This window comes from Tetrao urogallus, assembly GCF_951394365.1.
Source record: "Tetrao urogallus genome assembly, chromosome: 4".
In the NCBI taxonomy this organism is placed as follows: domain Eukaryota; kingdom Metazoa; phylum Chordata; class Aves; order Galliformes; family Phasianidae; genus Tetrao; species Tetrao urogallus.
Window position 1 is genome coordinate 15,319,646 of NC_136817.1, and position 16,816 is coordinate 15,336,461.

At 41.7% G+C, this 16,816-nt stretch overlaps 1 protein-coding gene across 1 annotated transcript in view; it reads right to left on the reverse strand.

Moving 5' to 3' along the window:
• FRAS1 (Fraser extracellular matrix complex subunit 1) overlaps nt 1-16,816 on the reverse strand; it is a gene marked incomplete at both ends in the record, with an annotated part of 163,381 nt that overhangs the window by 109,077 nt on the left and 37,488 nt on the right. The gene's annotated exons all lie outside the window — the stretch shown is intronic.

Here is a 16,816-nt window from a genome sequence, read left to right on the forward strand (position 1 = left end):
GTACCGTTCACTCAATCAATTCAAACATACAGTTAAAAGATGCAAGCACGCACGGCAAATAACCAACTCCAACAGTAAGACAGCTGATAGGGAATAACCTCCATAAACCTCAAGGTGTCTACTGCATTTTTTGCCACAATTCCCAAAACCTTGAGGCTGTCTAAACTGCAGCTGTGATGATCACAGCTTGCGTTAAGGCTCCTGAGCTTGCTTTGAGGCCAACGCATCCCTGGACAGATCTCTGTGGCAGCATGCAGCACAGCACGCACTGGTGGGAAATACAGGACCTTACTGAAGCCCTTGATTTGAAGCCAGTTCTCAGCTCTTGAACATAATATTCAAAATTTTGACCTTGCAAGAATGCAGAAGGAAGGGTGCTCAAGTTGAAACCATGATTTAAATTGAGCACATTACATTAGGCTGTTAAATGGAAGCAAAAGTCTAAAGAGCATAAGATGCAATTAAACTGATTTAGTCAAAAACACTGAATGCATGGCCAGCTATGAAGAGGCTCTACCTAGTCACATCTATGCAAAACAACACGGAAGAAGAGAACTCTAACCAAGCGGGCGGTCCAGCAGATTTAGAAATAGCTGTCACCACCACTTGATCAGTGCATCCATCTGGAACCTCCACAGCTAATTTGCAAAGGTTTTCACCACCCCTGCTTGACTCCTTCCCATTCCCTCCACACCGAGGTCATGATCCCACGCTGCTACAGCACTTTCATAAGCCATCTCAGGCCCTTGTCCAGATGCTTTGACACTTTGCAGACATTGCCTTCCCTCCCAACAGTTTCTCCAAGGTCTGAGCAGCCACCTGGGACACGTTACTTTTGGCAAGATGCTTGGAAAACAAAGTTTTACTCCTCTTTACCCCTGAACACCAACTTCAAGCCATCCTGATGCTAAACAGCAGCAGCATCCCAGAGAAGCAGCCAAGGCTCCTGCCTTCCTATGAACATGGGCATGGTGAATAACAACCGTCTTAAGAGCAGGGAAGCTTAAGGCACAAGGTTGGAGGTAACAGACTCTTTGATAGCAGTAGGATGCTTTTGCAGAGGAGATGACAGTCTCTGGATCAGAACGCTTGCACCTTGGCATCCCTCAGAGCAGTTGGTGCAGATAGGGTATTGGGCAATCCTCCTCACTTTCAGCCAGCATAATCACAGTGCTATGAGCAATGGGTATTCTAAGAGGGGGATACAGCTGGGCTGTATTGGCTGCGGGGTCAGATTTGTCTGGCAAGGAGATTCAGCACTACAAAACAATTCGTGTCTGAGCACAAAGGACGACCTCCCACTGAGAGTGCTGTGCCTTGCTATAAGCAGTGAGTTGTTGGCATTAACATCACTCAAAGGCTTTCTCAAAATGCTATAGCAATGCAAATGGAAATGAGTCCCTCAATCGTGTAATGAGGAGAAAGAGGAAAATGAGGGAAGGAACCTATCTTTCATTTATCATGAATAAAGCTTCATGTTTAATGGCTAAATTTGCCTGTTCTTACACAGTCTCAGTGACTTACCAAGACAACTCAGAGAAGCAACAATTTGCTATTAGGGTATCTACTGGGTAAACCACAGGGTCAGTGATTTTCAGCCTTGTTTCAGAAATCTTTCCTCTTGCCTGCACTGGGCTCCTCTGCAGTTCTCAGTTCTCCCAAGTTCCCTTTCTCAGCAGTTTAAAAAAAGCAACCAGTAGCTACATATTGAGGTATTACAAATGATATATCAATTGCTATATCCATATTTAATTATCTGCTTTTGAAAGTCTAAAGAAAACACAAAGAAGAAAATCAGTTTCTTATAGGAAAAACTCTTCTACATTAGACAATCATTATACATGCACTAGGCTACATTTATGCCATAAAAGAGATTTTCCTGCATACTACAGAGTTCTGCTATCCAATCCATCACTTCAAATTGATCTGAAAGATGGTCAGACCTACCTACATGGTGCAGTGATTTACTCCATAGAGTCACATGACGTACCACACAGGTAAATTGAGAAAGGAAAGCATGATCACCAGTTTACCAGCAAGAACACATTTAGGGCTAGCTACTAAACAGAGTCTCTGTGAATGATGCTGGCAACAACTCATTAAGGCAAGAGATGGCAGTAAGGGATCCATGGGGCAGGGCATCAACATGACAGAGAGGAGGTAGTTTCTGCTCTGGTAGTGCAGTTGGGACCCCTCTGACACACACAGCTGTGGCTGTAGAGCAGAAACCTAGAAACCACCTCTGCCAAGAGATTTACTGCACAACTACAGAATAAATTTGGGTTAAGTTATGGATGTGCAAAGCTTTAGCTGAGACATGCTGTTGTTAACCCATTCTGCTCTCTTCAGCATACTCAGAACCACCCTAAGATTTGATCGCTGTGGTAACATACAGAACACCTAACATCTTTCCACTGGCAAAGTTAATCATCAAAAGCATTTTATGATCTATTGATCTATTCACATACTTGTTTATTTCCAGCTGGAGGGGAATTCCGAAACAGCGGGTGGCAGAATGGCAGATGAGAAAAAATCTGTGCACAAGTCACGGCAGCACTGAGAAGCAGCCTGCATTTTAAACTTGGCCACTCATTGTAGGGTGAGGCTGCAGCCTCAGAAGCCTCCAAAGGGCGAGCACTGGGCATGGGAGAGGGAAGGGAAGAGCTGGTTGAGCGCATCCTTTAGGCGTGTACATATTGCTGCTTTCAAGGGAGAAGGTGAGGCTCTCTCCTAAGTCTTCACTCCATAGGCTTCTCCCTTTTATTAAATAAGTAGTATTTCTATGGTGGGCTGCTGGGCAAAGGACTCACATGGCAACCCACCCTTACATTCTGAGGTTCAAACGCTCTGGTTTCCGACAAAACCAACCTTCTATCTTCTCCTTCTCCTGTTTCCTACCATAGCCTAAATGGGCTGGCTGCTACCTGGGGGCTCATCCAGCTTTTTTCAAATGCATCCTGCGTGAGAATCTGAGCTGGATTCCAAGGCTCACAGCTGGAACCAATCCACAGGTGACTTTCATTGCTAGGTATCAGACATCACTGCAGTGCTTTTGGGAATTCATAAACCCGCCACCTGATTTTCCAGGTGGGAAAGTCTTCCAAGCAGCTCACAGATCTGTGTTCAGCTTTTATTTAGGATTCCTAGCGATGGAGCAACAGACCTAAAATCAAATTTGAACATCTGACTCCTGACAACAATTAATATTACTGATTCCTCTATAGGAAGGTGGAGGGGTTACTCTCTGTAACGCTATTGAATGTCAGAACGTTATAGTCAGGGTAAACTGAGCAAAATGCAATGCTCTGGTTACAAGCCATTTGAAGTGCAAGCCACTTAATTCCTTTGAGGTCAGACAGAAAGGCAGGACATGTACTTCACAGACAATGAAAATACACAAAAGAAATCGGAGTTCAAAGCAACAAGGGCTTCTCCGTGGTATTGCTGGGTACTATGTCACCATCATATTTAAAACTAATTCTAACACACTACCTGTGTGTATTGCTAAGTATATGGCTAACAGTCACTAATACAGAAAAGCATAAAAAGATTGATCAGTGCACATGTAGAACTCTTATGACCTGGAGAATGCAGTCTGTTATCACTGCTGGTATTTTCATTGCTCTTTTCTTCTTTTCCATTTCAGACTTGACTCTCTTGTTAAGGCAATCAGAGGCCAGCAGTTTGTGTATGTTCTGCCTCCAGCTAACCCTGAGATCTCAGAGAGCTCATGCTAGGGTAACATGCTCAAAGCAATGCAGAAGCAAGGAAAGGCTCCCAAGTTACTCTGTTGATAGCAATCAAAATAACAAGCAACCAATTGCAAAACAAGGATCTCACCAACTTGCACTCCACTCTGCAAGGCTTCCTTAGTATCCATATAGCACTAACAAAGAAACTTGAAAGATCCCAGATGCTACTATTTATAACAGAAAGCAAAACTTTATTCTGTAGATGCTTAAAGGACTACTGTAAATTCACACTGTATCTTCTCTAAGGCACTGAATCTCAGTGGATAAATTATCTGCAACAATTAAGCTCCAAATTCCTATCCTGTTAAGAGTGCACTTTTATCAATGACACTTTAAGAGGCTTTTTCCTTACAAGTGCTAATATAATTAACAGTATAAATAATGAAATACTGTGCACAGAGCACTTTGAAGATGGAAAGCACTCCTTATGAACCAAGTAGTGCCATTATAACTAATTAATGGTTTGGATTTCCCTACTTCAGAAGAATAAATGATACCTAATTTGATTGAACCTTAAATGCCGTGCTGCAAAAGGAGATGGATGTGCTCCACTTGTTTGGTTTGCCGGACAGGACCTAGAAAAGCAATATGTGCTCCCAGGCATTCAGAGCTTGCGGGCACCTAGACACAAGGCAAAGCAAAATAAAACCCAAGACACTGGAGAACAGCACAAGCATGTTGTAGGTTTGGAGAATACTGATGTGGAGGAAAAAGTAGGAGAGAAAGCATCATAGTTGCACATTAAAAAAAGGCCAAGAAGAGATGAATGCAAGAAAGCAACTGGCAGTTAGGGTACAAAAGGCCTGAAGCAAAGCAACATCTGAAGGGACAAAGAGCAGAGAGTGAATATGGAAGCTCAGGGCAGCTGGAAGCTCTCCTGGGTTGCTGCTGCCACACTCCCACATTAACCAGAGCACAGAGTGACATAAATCTTTTCGGACGTGCCCTTTTTGAGCAGTCTTCCTAACTTCATACAGCTGCACCTGTTCCTTCTCTATCTCAGTTTAAAAAAAAAAATAAATAAAAAATTGGAGTTTGCTATTAATATCTAAAAAGCCTCAGTAACCTGATCAGATGCAGCTTGGCATGAGCTCTCACAGCACTGGATGACAATCCATGCTCTATTCTGACGCAGTGACTGTGGAAATAAGGTGCATGCAACAGCTGCTTTGTCTCCCTCCCTCTTCCCACGGTTTCATGGCACTGCTTAGCCAACCCACAAAATGCCGCAGGATGCTGGATTCCCCATGCAGCACAGCAGGGTCATCTGCTTGGGGGCACCGCTGCAATTAAAAAGCAGAGAGAAAGCAGCAGCCTACTGCTGAAGCTTTAATTGTATCCAAGAATCGAGCTTGTATTTTTTAGTATCATGCTGCAAACTACATGGTTGTTGTTGTTGTAAAACGTGACACAACCATCTCACAACAGGGCTGCTCTGTCCTCGGGCACACACAAAGAGTGGTTGCTGCATTCTGGGGAGTGAAGGACCTCACCACAGCCCCTCGTGTTCTGAAGGGCTGCGGCTCAGCTGGCAGCAATGCTCCAGCGAGGCCTGGCTGCACGGACCTCCCTGTGGTTCTCCAGCAAGGAAGGCAGGTATCGGGTGTCCCACGGCAGCAATATGAGGCTGCTTTGTTGAAACCCTGGGCAGAGCCCGGAGCAATTACACTTCGGTAACAATTACCAGCATCACCCACCAGCTGCCAAGTGAGGAGACTTGGCAACTCAATAATAGTGCTTTCATTCATCATTTCCACTCCAATTAGCTGACAATGTCGGGCAATTGGCAGAATAAACCCAGGCGTAAGGGAAGCTGAGATCTACATGGTCTGCAGGATGCATCTGTGAGCCGAGCAATGAAGAGATGGAATTCACAGATACAAAGGATTTCTGGTCCCCATTCACATATAGACTGTTTTTTCTCCTGTTGCCAATACCAAGTGCATTTTCCAATCTGCCACACGCTTGAGTGTAACAACCACTAGCAAATGGTCTCTTGGGTTTACAGCAGCACGTTCATGGCAGAACGTCACAGGAATGGCTTAGGTTCAGCAACCAAAGGGAAATGCAGTTGAGCTCAACAGAAATGGGTGCAGGCCCGCACTCCTAGGAGAGAACAGAGCAGTGATGGCAGAACGTGCAGCAGGATTGGCAACACAGCAGCGTAAGCACGTCTTTGTTGGGAACTCAGAACTAAGATTCAGTTAAAATCAGGGAGTTTAAAAATTATGCATTAAATGAAGGCGCTATTTTCAAATATAGTTCATTATTCAGACCCTTTTTACAACTTCTAGCTCAGTGTTATGTCTTTTACCAGTCGTCCAAGCCTTTTAAAAAACAAGAGTCTGCAAACAAAACTTCCCCACAGGCCTAAGGGGCTGCAGAGCAAGGAGGACCGATTTCTTCTGTCACGGGGTGCTGCCACAAGCTTTATCTGCCTTTAGTGCTGACACAAAAGCAGTCACTTATGGCTCAAAGCAGTGGAATTCTCTGTGACCAGACAAGGATAGAGGAATTAAAACAGATTTTGTAATTCATTAGCTCTAATCATGATTTAAATCAGCACACAGAAACCTTTGTTTAGACTAACAAGACAATTACTTTTCTGCAGCACTGTTCCTATGTAAAGGTTAATGTGTTTTGGTTGCTAACCACTGAAGTACATTCATCTGTGCTCAGGCATATCCTTGACACTAAATGCTGCCTGTTATTTTCCTGGTTGGAAAAAAATCCCCTACTTTACTGACAATCCCTTCAGTGACCCTAGTTTGCCACATTTTTATTCCAATTTGTACACATTCCTCACCTATTGGCATCAACTCCTAGCAGTACTTCTAAAATCCAACAGAAGTACCATCTCTTAGTACTCTCTATTAGTTAAGTAATTTCCTCTGTAATGAATATGTTAAAAAAAAAAAAAAAAAAAAAAGAGAGAATATTTTGCATTTAAAAACAGTGAAATAAAAGCACCTTGGATGCATCACAGAACATTTTTAGAACTTGATGATCTCAGCCCAAATTTTAATGCTGAAACAGGGTTTCCTCCCTGTGCTTTTAACCTTTGCTTTTTAGATTTAAAGGAAAAAGGGTGAAACGCTTAAATAAACTGAAACTAATTATTTCTTTGGCTTGTGAACAGAAGGCACCTATTGCCAGAACTTGATTAAGCACTTTGCTCCTACTTTATTGAAAAAATAATCCATAAGTTTAACAGATTGACTTAAAATAAACAACAACAGAAATGGTTGTAAATACACGCTGCTTGCTTTTTTGCAATAATGTAAATGACTTTAAAAAAAAAATTCTTAGTGATTGTCAGAATTTCAAATGTATTTTTTCAAAACAAATTTCAGTGAACAGATCTGTTCCAATTTTGCATCTTGCTATTCATGGGTTTTCTGCCCCAATTCTGCTTTTAATTCTTCTCACATTTAGGTATGCAGATATGTCACATCCAGCTGAAAGCATCACACTTACCACATTAAGCAAGCGTTCAACTTGGTGCTTCAACTAGCACCAATGAACAATGGGTATTTATCTGGAAAATCATGCATCATTTGCTCACACACATCCCCTTCTGCACATACGTCCCAAATCCAAGCACATACAAGGGCTTTACACTTCTGGCCATCATATTTTTATTTCATCTCTTTTCTGGAAGCAGTAATTTTAATGTGTCTTTGGTTATCTCATAAAGCCAGGACCTTTTAACCCCACCATAAAATCAGTACCAGAAGAAGCAGAGCAGAAAAAAAGCTCCGAGTTTCTCTCTTTTTGCCAGGGAAAACAGTCCCTTGTGTAACTTGGGTCATGAGCGTTTTTTCTTTTATTTTTCCTCCTTTTTTTTTTTTTTTTTTTTTTTAAGCTGTGCAGAGGAACATGAGTTTCCTGATGAAGCAGCAAAAGCCGTGTGCCGAGAGAAGCACCCGAAGAGATGCAGGTGCTCTCCATGCAAACACACTACTAAGCCAGCTGACATCGCAGCAGCTCAACACACTGCACTGTGTTCAATTTTCTTGTCTGAGAGCACAACTTCCCAGACCTGCCAGGAACAAAACACTGCACACAGTCGAAGAGATGCACTGAAAGCATTACCCCAGAGAGAAGACTCTGATGTCCTTTCCAATTGCCAAGTTTCCTCTCTCTCTTGAATAAAATCTCTATTGCATTCAATAGAGATTTTAGAAAGAAAAACAACAACAACAACAAAAACATAGATTAAATCCCACCAATTTTAACAATATCCCTCAAACCAAAAGCTTGGCTTTAAAGTCCTAAAATGCTGAGGTTCACTTGAGGGTACAAAGTTGGCTCCATTTTGAAGCTTTTATCCAGAGGCAAAGCAAGTGGGTTTTCTTTTCATTTTTTTGGAACTGAAATCATAAATTATTTCTTATTTTCAAGCCTTCAGTAATAGGGCACCTCTTATCTAATCAAACATTCCAAAAAAATAATGGTATCTGGTAACATGGAGTTGTTTTACATTTTGCACCAGTACAAACCCCCCACACAAAGCCCCTGAGCACCACCAGAGCAAAGCAGCCCAAGGTTCAGACCTAACCACAGACAACACACCCTGCTTCATATAGAATTACAGGGGTTAAGAAGGGAAGGGCAGGAATGCTTACAGAGAGTCATTTTTGCACAGATCCACTACTCCTCAATTTGACTTCATGTAAAAACATTTTCTAGAGCACCAACAATCAGGCAGGATAAGGAAAGACTTGCCTAGAACAGCTTGCAGCTTCCTTGCAAGCCTTCTTCACACACTGGGCACCTCTGTAAGAGGACACAGTGAACAACAAGAAGTAAAACTAATTCTCAGAAGCAAAGAGCTTGCAATCTTAATACCACTGCACTCACTGAGAACAAAGATCCATCTTGCCTTTGACAACATCCAAAGTCAAGTGAGAATATAAATATGGACAATGGTGTTTCCTCCAGAAATACCCTCCATGCAGTTTGCAGTTCAGAGACTTACTGAGCCAGAAATTGTGTTTCTGTATTTAATAATTCCCAAGGCTGTGTCCTCTGTGAATCTGTCCACTCCTTGAACTTATGGAAGCTTTAAGCACTGACATTTTACAGCAAGGTTTTAGCACTTAACCACATGTGGAGCGAGAAAAGCATCTCCCTTGCAGAGAAGCAAAGCCAGGACCGTGCTCCTCTGAAAGGGGCAAAAACAGAGGTCAGGCAAATAAATGGTAGCATAAAACACCAGGTCCTCGCATTTCCCAGGATGGCAGCTGAGAACAGCTTAGGGCAGGGAGGGACCAAAAAAAGGGAAACTTAGAGGACTTGCTGCTCTCTCATTTCTGCAGATGACTACTGAGACCCAAGGCAAGATTTTTCTCTCTATTGTGCCTGCACTGCACTTTCCACCCTGTGTCGGTCTGGCAGTCTTTCTGGCACTGAGACCAGTCTTTCTTACACTTCTTCTTCAGTTTCTTCTTTACTTTCTTCTTCAGCACTGGCATCATATGCCCCAATCTGAAGGCCTGGAAAAATGCAGTGGTTTCTGATCTGAGCCAGCCAGGAAATGGCAGTGCTACTGATCCACATTTGCCATCAATGATGCCATCAGGGTGCAAATAAAGCCTTGGGTATAGGTCTTAGCTACAGTGAACGTGAAATGGCGCACAGACAGAGCATCCTTAAACAAAAAAGGTTTCTTCCATTTAGTTCCTTTTGCTGCAGATCTTTTTCATGCCCAATTATATGTTATGTTTGATGGATCACACGCACTAGCAATTCTCCTTAGTATCAAAAAAAAAAAAAAAAGTGCTTTTTTTTCCATCCCCTTTACTCAGTATTTCTGATAAATTGCAAACATCCTCTCCCAAATACCTTCTGAATAAATATCAAATCCATGAAGTTTGACTGAACAAGTTTTGGAAAGAAAGGAGGTAACAGACAGATTTAACCTCAACTCGATTGTAGCTTTAATTACAGTATTTATGATGATATTATGACCACGATCTCTGGAGCAACAGGGGTCAGAATCTCTGGTGTGTGACAGTGTACACACAGTGTGCAGGTGCATCTCAATGCAAAGTGCAGGTTTACTTGCCCAGGAGCAGCAGGGAGGTTTTATGCTGTTTCCTCGAAATGCTACTGCTCATTTGAGAACTGAACATGTAAAAGCTGCCAGCACTTCAGCAGCCATCAAGCACTAAAAGCAGCAGAACTGCAGGCAATCACTGTCACTATTGTGCACAGAACCACAGCTTGGGAAAAAAAAAAAAGAAAAAAAAAAATCTATCACAGATTTTAAATTGGCCATTAAACCAATTTGATCTAGTGCATATATTACCAGAGATTCCCTACAGAGCACAGTCTTACTCTGCTTTCTAGGAAACACTGCTGGCCTTCTGAGCACTTTTTAATGTTTTCCAAGGGAGGACTTTGTAGTCCCAACACAGATAGGTCAAATGATAAAGGAATATTGCCAGTAGGATGCATAATTTCAAATTCATCCTGCCATGATGCTGAAAGGCAGGCAACATGGGGCGAAGTGCTTCAGCGTTAACTGTATCTAAGCAAGGGAATGTGAACAAGACAGGCTAAGCCTTTTATCCCACTCCTAATAAAAGGAAAAATATCAGGGTATGAAAATCATTGCAGCTCAGACAGCTGATTCAGCAGAGAAAGAAAAGCTCCTTCGGTAAAAGTCATTTGGAATAGCCCCTCTGAAGTGCTACAATGGGTGAAACATGGCTCTATTTTCACTTCTTGAAGGCATCAATACAGTGTAGGGCAATTCTGCAAGCCACTTTAGCAAATATACAGACATTCCCTATTCCAAGCTGGATATTCAGCTTGGAATTGGAAATATTGGATATTGGAAAGAGCAAAGCAAGGAAAAATGTGCTTGAATCCTACCATTGTTACCATGGATCCAAGCACAGCAATCTCTCATACAGTTCCCAGAAAATGCAACCCTTTATGTCCTTATCTTTAATCTGAGCTCCCCATGCAACAGATTAATAAACCAGTTCTCCTTCCATCAAAGGGGGTAGAGGACCTCTGCAAAAGTCCTACAGAGTTATTAATCTCCCTGGACAAAGGCTTCATTACTGTGCAAAAATGATTAGGAAAGGTCTATAGAAAAAGAGATTTCTCAGGCAGTCCGCATGTCTTCTGATATTGTTTCAAGAGTCTCTGGTTCACTGGTAGCTGTCAAGATCTAATAAGGTGGTCATTTTACGAGTAAACTAATTGAAGTTAACGGCAGCAAAAGGTAGGTAACAGCTCAGTATTTTATTTCAACACATAGGTTCCATGTTACCTAACCTTATAAACAGTTAAATTGATTTTGGCACACAGAAGCTACAGGCTGGAAAACAAAATCAGGCTTAAAATATCCTAAAAAAGGTAATGATGACTTAAGCATTTGTGTGCTTCTTGTAAGAAAAGAAGCCTCTGTGACCTTTTCTGATAGCCAAAATATATTAATACCCACTGTTTTTAAATGCTTTACAGCATCCACCTTTTGTCTATTTTATCCCAAACTTTCTGCACTCGTGTTTAGCATTCCTCCATCTCACTGTCCAATGCTCACCAGGTAACACCAGCAGGTTTTTCTTCCTGTCTGCCCCATGGGAGAGGAACTACCCTGAAGGACTCAACTTTGATGAAATAAAAACCTCTGACTGGATTCGTAACTACAAAAGACAACTCAACCCATTAAATATGACTATCCAGATTCAAACTCCAGCTCCTAAAGGCCTCAAGCTGCTAGTTAACAGCAATAGAGAAGCCTCATACTTGCACTTTCCTGTGTCAAGCAAAAAGAGAGGAAATTCAGTCAAGCAGTCAGCTCAACAACTGTATCTGTGCAAAAGCACAGCATCAGGCAAAGGCTGCAGAAGCAGATAGAGCATTTGCCTGACAGAACAACAGAGTATGAGGCTCAGGCAAATGGAGAAATACAGTTTTCCCAAATGATCAGCCTAAGATCCTACAGTGACACTACTTCCTCTATTAAGTGGAAGGGAAACATGTTCTGAAAGGAAAAACTAGGACGCACAGAGGTACTATCTTAGGACGGGTTGCTGTCAACGCTCTCCATGCACACCTGAAGAACACAAACTTTCCAGCAGTACATTTTTTTTTGTTACTGTTTGATAATATCTCTCCAGTTACCATCAGCATTATTAGCACACTCAACCATTTGGAGAGCGTGAAAACATAACACACAACCATTTCACCTTGACATATGCCACAACTGACTGATTGAAGAAAAAAAGGGTATTGTAAGTTGAGATTGTAACTCACTGTACAATTATCACAGAAAAAGAAGGGAAACACAAAGAGAGATTTCCCTGTCCTCGTTCCTCCATCTCTGCACGTCACTATCAAACAAGTTGCTCTTCCACACAAATGCCATGTAAATAAAAATTACGTGTGCCTGCAATTGCAGGTCAAACTGTTTCCAAAACTCTTCTTTGGCTCTGAGGCGGTGAATGACAGTCAGGACAGATGAAGAGTGAGAGGACCTCTTACAGCGTGGAATAAAGGAGAGAAGAAACTGCTGAGTTAAGCAATATGGTCCCTACTGTTCACCAGGTCATGTGCAGTCTGAAAATAATCCTTTTTTGCAGTAACAGTAACTGTATCCCAAGCAAAACAAGCTGAAGAGTACAGTTAATTATCTCTTGCTCTACAAAGAAATTCCACCGGCATAAGGTTACCCCATTGTTTTGTTGTCATTTCCTCCACAAACATCTTCGTTAATAGGAGGTTTTCTTAGTGAACTAATGGCAAGCCAAGTACTGTTCTTTATTACAGTTATGAACTCATCCACATCCAAAGCCAAGTGTCATTTTTCTTTGGAACAAACCCATACGCCTTTTTTACAATGCCAAAAGTGCTTTCCATCAGGATTTTCCCAAAAATAAAGGGAGTCTGATTCACAACACAAGAAGCACCACCAAGACCCTGCCACATATGATCTACAACCTTAACTTCACACTGGCACCAGAGAGTTCACACCAGAAAAAACAAGGATTGAAGAGGAGGAGCACAGATTCAAAGCACTTGAGAATGCCTATAGGGGAGCAGCTTTGATAGCAGGAAGAAATAACTTCAGGGCTAGAGAGGGCAGTCACCTGAACCACAAGTCACTGCTTTTCAGGGAGGCTGAGACAAGAAACAGTCATATAAGGCATTTAACTCCAGCCTGCGAGTCAAGTAAGACAAAAGCAAAAAAAAACAGGGCACAGTTGTTCTCTGCAGGGGAAGCATGGTGGTGGTAATGAGCACGACTGGCTGTTAGCCAGAAATAAATCATATTATACATTGGTAAGTGGCAGCATTCAAAAAGAGGTAAATTGCAGCCGCCTTTGGGCTCGTGCTGGAACACTCATTTTGCTTTCATTATTCAGAAGCGCTGCATGAAAGGTCATGGCAAAAATATATATGTTTATTTAAAGTTCAAGCGCTGTAATCCTATCTAAAGTTTATTTATTTTTTTGATGCATAGGAATGTGTACACTGTGATTCCATGAACTGCTCTTGCAATATTAACACCAGACATGTCAGGGGTTGCTCTAAAAATAAATGCAATCCATACTTAGCACCCCAATTTGTTCTCTCTACTACAGTTTTTCCTCTATTGAGAAGCCAATTTTACAAAACTTGACTGTCCAGAATAGAAGCAAGCTAAGGGACAAAGATTAACATGACCTCTAAAGCTCATTCACGTTCCTTTTATTTTATTTTTTTTTTTTTTTACTCTCACTCTCTTCTCAGTATTTAACATCTTGCTCAGAATAAATCTGTGGTAAAAAAATGAGGAATAATTTATATGGCAAGTCCATAATGGCAGCAAGAGCAGTCAGGGTAAGAAAGAGCAAGCATAAGAACTTATTTAGACCCTCCTGAAAAGAGACTGGGTGGTCCTTAAATCTCTTTGATGCTCATGGTTTAGAGGAAGGGCAGTTTTACATCACACCATTTCATTTCTCCACTGTAGCACTGAATCTACAGGAGCTCTCTACGAAAGATTTAGCAGAGGCAAAACATTTGCATCCCTTACGATCAGGCTAAGAAATAAAATGCATCTCCCCTTCATCCTCAGGCATGCTAGAATGGGCTGAATATTACTGAAAATAACACCTGAAAATCTGCTTTTGTTAAACTTCTGCTAGAACTATTTTAATTCTGTTTCCTTAATAAGCTTAAATGAATGCCTGCTAATGTGTTTTTTTCCAAGCACATCTCTTGGATGTATAAAGCCCCAGGCTTCAATGTCCAGATGCATTCAGAGACGAGACTCACAGAGCTTTCATCACATCCCTCTCAGTGCTGCCATGGATATTTGCCAGTCTGGAGATTGCTCACTGACAGGGTGTGAGCTAATTCTTGTCATGCTGCTTCACGCTTGGCTAGGAATAATTGCTGCCTCATTACAAATTTAATAACAACACCATGATATAGTTTAACTCTTCTTTGCAATTTTATTCTTTTTCCTGTTTTTTTTTTTTTTTTTTCCTTGTAATGTTCTTAAAGTAGATATGAAACAGATTAACTGTTACAGAGTTCAATGATTTTTAATTAAAATTTTCCCTCAAAAAAGGTAACTTGATTTTTCAAGTTTTTGCTCAGGTAGCTTTTACAGAGTTTTGGAAACATCCCCACGATATTTTTAACTCTAAGTTCCAGAAGGATCTTGAAAGGGTTTCTAATTTTCCTTCATCTGCATCTACTTTGAGAAAGCTTGATATGCCCTGAAAGATGCTCAGCTTTTCTGAAGAATGAAGAGATTTAGGAAGAGTGGCACAAGAAAACCTCTTTAAGGAGCATTCAATCAAATGGGCTGAGGAATGACAAGCATAACATGGAGAATGCATTTCCCATTCCATTCCCCTTTTACCAATCTGCTTCCCAAGTGAAACACAGCCTGGAACTGCAACAAATAAGGAAAGCAGGATACTACTATGGAACTCTACCACAGTCAACTGTGGGCTGTAAGAGAGTCAAAGAGAAGAACAGCAACCACACTCACTCTCAACGCAGGGAAAGATAGGATCCTATCCTTCCTAGGTAGGTAAACACACACAGCCAAGAAAAACGATAAGCCGAGAAAAGGTTCTGGTGGAGGATGCTTCCCTGCTCTCTTCTCCAAGCACATGCACAAGTAACACCATTTCAAGAGTCTCAACAAAAACTAGGCTTATTCTCTTGCTGCAGAGATAATTGCCTCAATATTTTGATCTCTTTGCCATAACTCAGATACTCAGAATAAGAAATCTGGAATTATCATCCTGATGCACTTTAAAAACCTATTTTCAATTATTTTGCCTCTCTCTTTCAAGCATAGGCCAGTTTCTCTCTGACCCAAGTTTCTGCTAACTAATTTGTGCAAAGCAGACAAGCAATACCGTTATGACAGGGTGCACCTCACCCACTACCAGGCACACTGTTAAGGCATTGTTTGGAGGCCAAACCTGTTCTCATCAAACAGGGAAAGTGGTTTGGCTGGCCACATGCTGCACAGCTGGGGAAATGCTCAATTTTCAGGAAGGCTTAACCCTCCAATGTCACCATCTGTAAATGAAACATGGAGAAGGAAGTAAAGCCAGAGGTCAGTCCAACTCAGGTACAGCAAATAGCACCAGGTGGTCCCAAGGGAAGTACAAGGCACCTACAGCCAGCAAAATGCTGATCTCATTTTGCAATCCCAGCACGTGGTCTGCTTCAAAGACTTCCTTCAGCAATGACTTCCATCCAGAGCTGAATGATATGGGGGGCGAGGTGGTGAACATGGCACTACTCCTTTGTAATTTGTGGGGACATTGTTTTCTGGGAGCTCTTAAAAACTCCCTCAACAGTGCACCTTGAAAAACTCACTGGTTTCATTTATTGTTCTGGCCAGTCTGAACGACAGTGGGACGGAGGTGAGTTTCCCATCCACAAAACTGTTTCTTGAGGGATTGTTTCACACCCTCATTTCTTCACTTCCTTCTTGCTCACTGTGTCATAAAAGCAGCCTTCCTATAGCTATGATAATCCCACAAAAGGTCTGAACGTGACCAATCTAACTGCATTGGTAAACTCAGTTATAAACAAGAAGACCTCCAAAGAAAAACCTTTGCTGCACAAGATCAGTATCTACAAGCACTGCAGTGAGGCACAAAAGAATATTCCCAGAGCCATGAGACCTGACAAGTCCTTTCAACAGTTTGAATCACAAGCCTTACTCCAGTGCATCCACTTCTCCCAGTGACCTTAGCGATGGAAGTTCCAACCATCAAGGCCTCCAAGAGCCTGTCTACAGTTTATTTCTCATGATTTTCAAACAATAATACATGCATGAAGTACAACCTGACAATAAAAGGGTTAATATGTTAGAAAATTATTCTGTTATACTTTTCCTTCTCCTACTTCTTTTCCCCCAGTAAATAAATTAAGCAGAACTGGGAGATGCAAGACTACTGAACAAATATTCTTTTTTGTAGAGTATTTCCCCATGGCCATAGGCAGCCTGGAAGGGGAGAAACAAAGCTGCAGCACACACATAAGTGTTGATTTGAGCCTGAAAACACAAGTCCAATAGACTGAACAATTTTAAAACAAAAACAAAACATATTCTGGGTTTCAATAAGGTGCACTGTAAAGACAAAATAACAAATTACAGTCGAGAATGCAAGGAATCCTGGAAGGAAGGCAACATATAATCAACAATCTATTATCATGAGACACCTGGAAGCACATGCCAGGGACTGCAATTAACACAGGTGAAGAGCTGCAGAGACAATGCAGGGCATGTGAGACTGCAACACTGTTTGAGTCCATGGTGCTGTGAGCAGAATAGATGACACAACTCCGGGGAGGAAGCTACACTATACTAATGATGATAGGGTTAGCTCTCAAGAGCAGTAACTATTTTACTGCAAATATCAGAGACAAGGAAGAAGGCAAGCTATCCTCCTCAGCACTGCTCCTTCACTCCACTGTGCTGCAAGACTTTCAAAGAGGTCTATGCATATGGCATAATGGATTTTCCAAACAGCTGCATTCATCATCTGATTCTGACCTCCACAGGCCATGTCCTTTCCTGA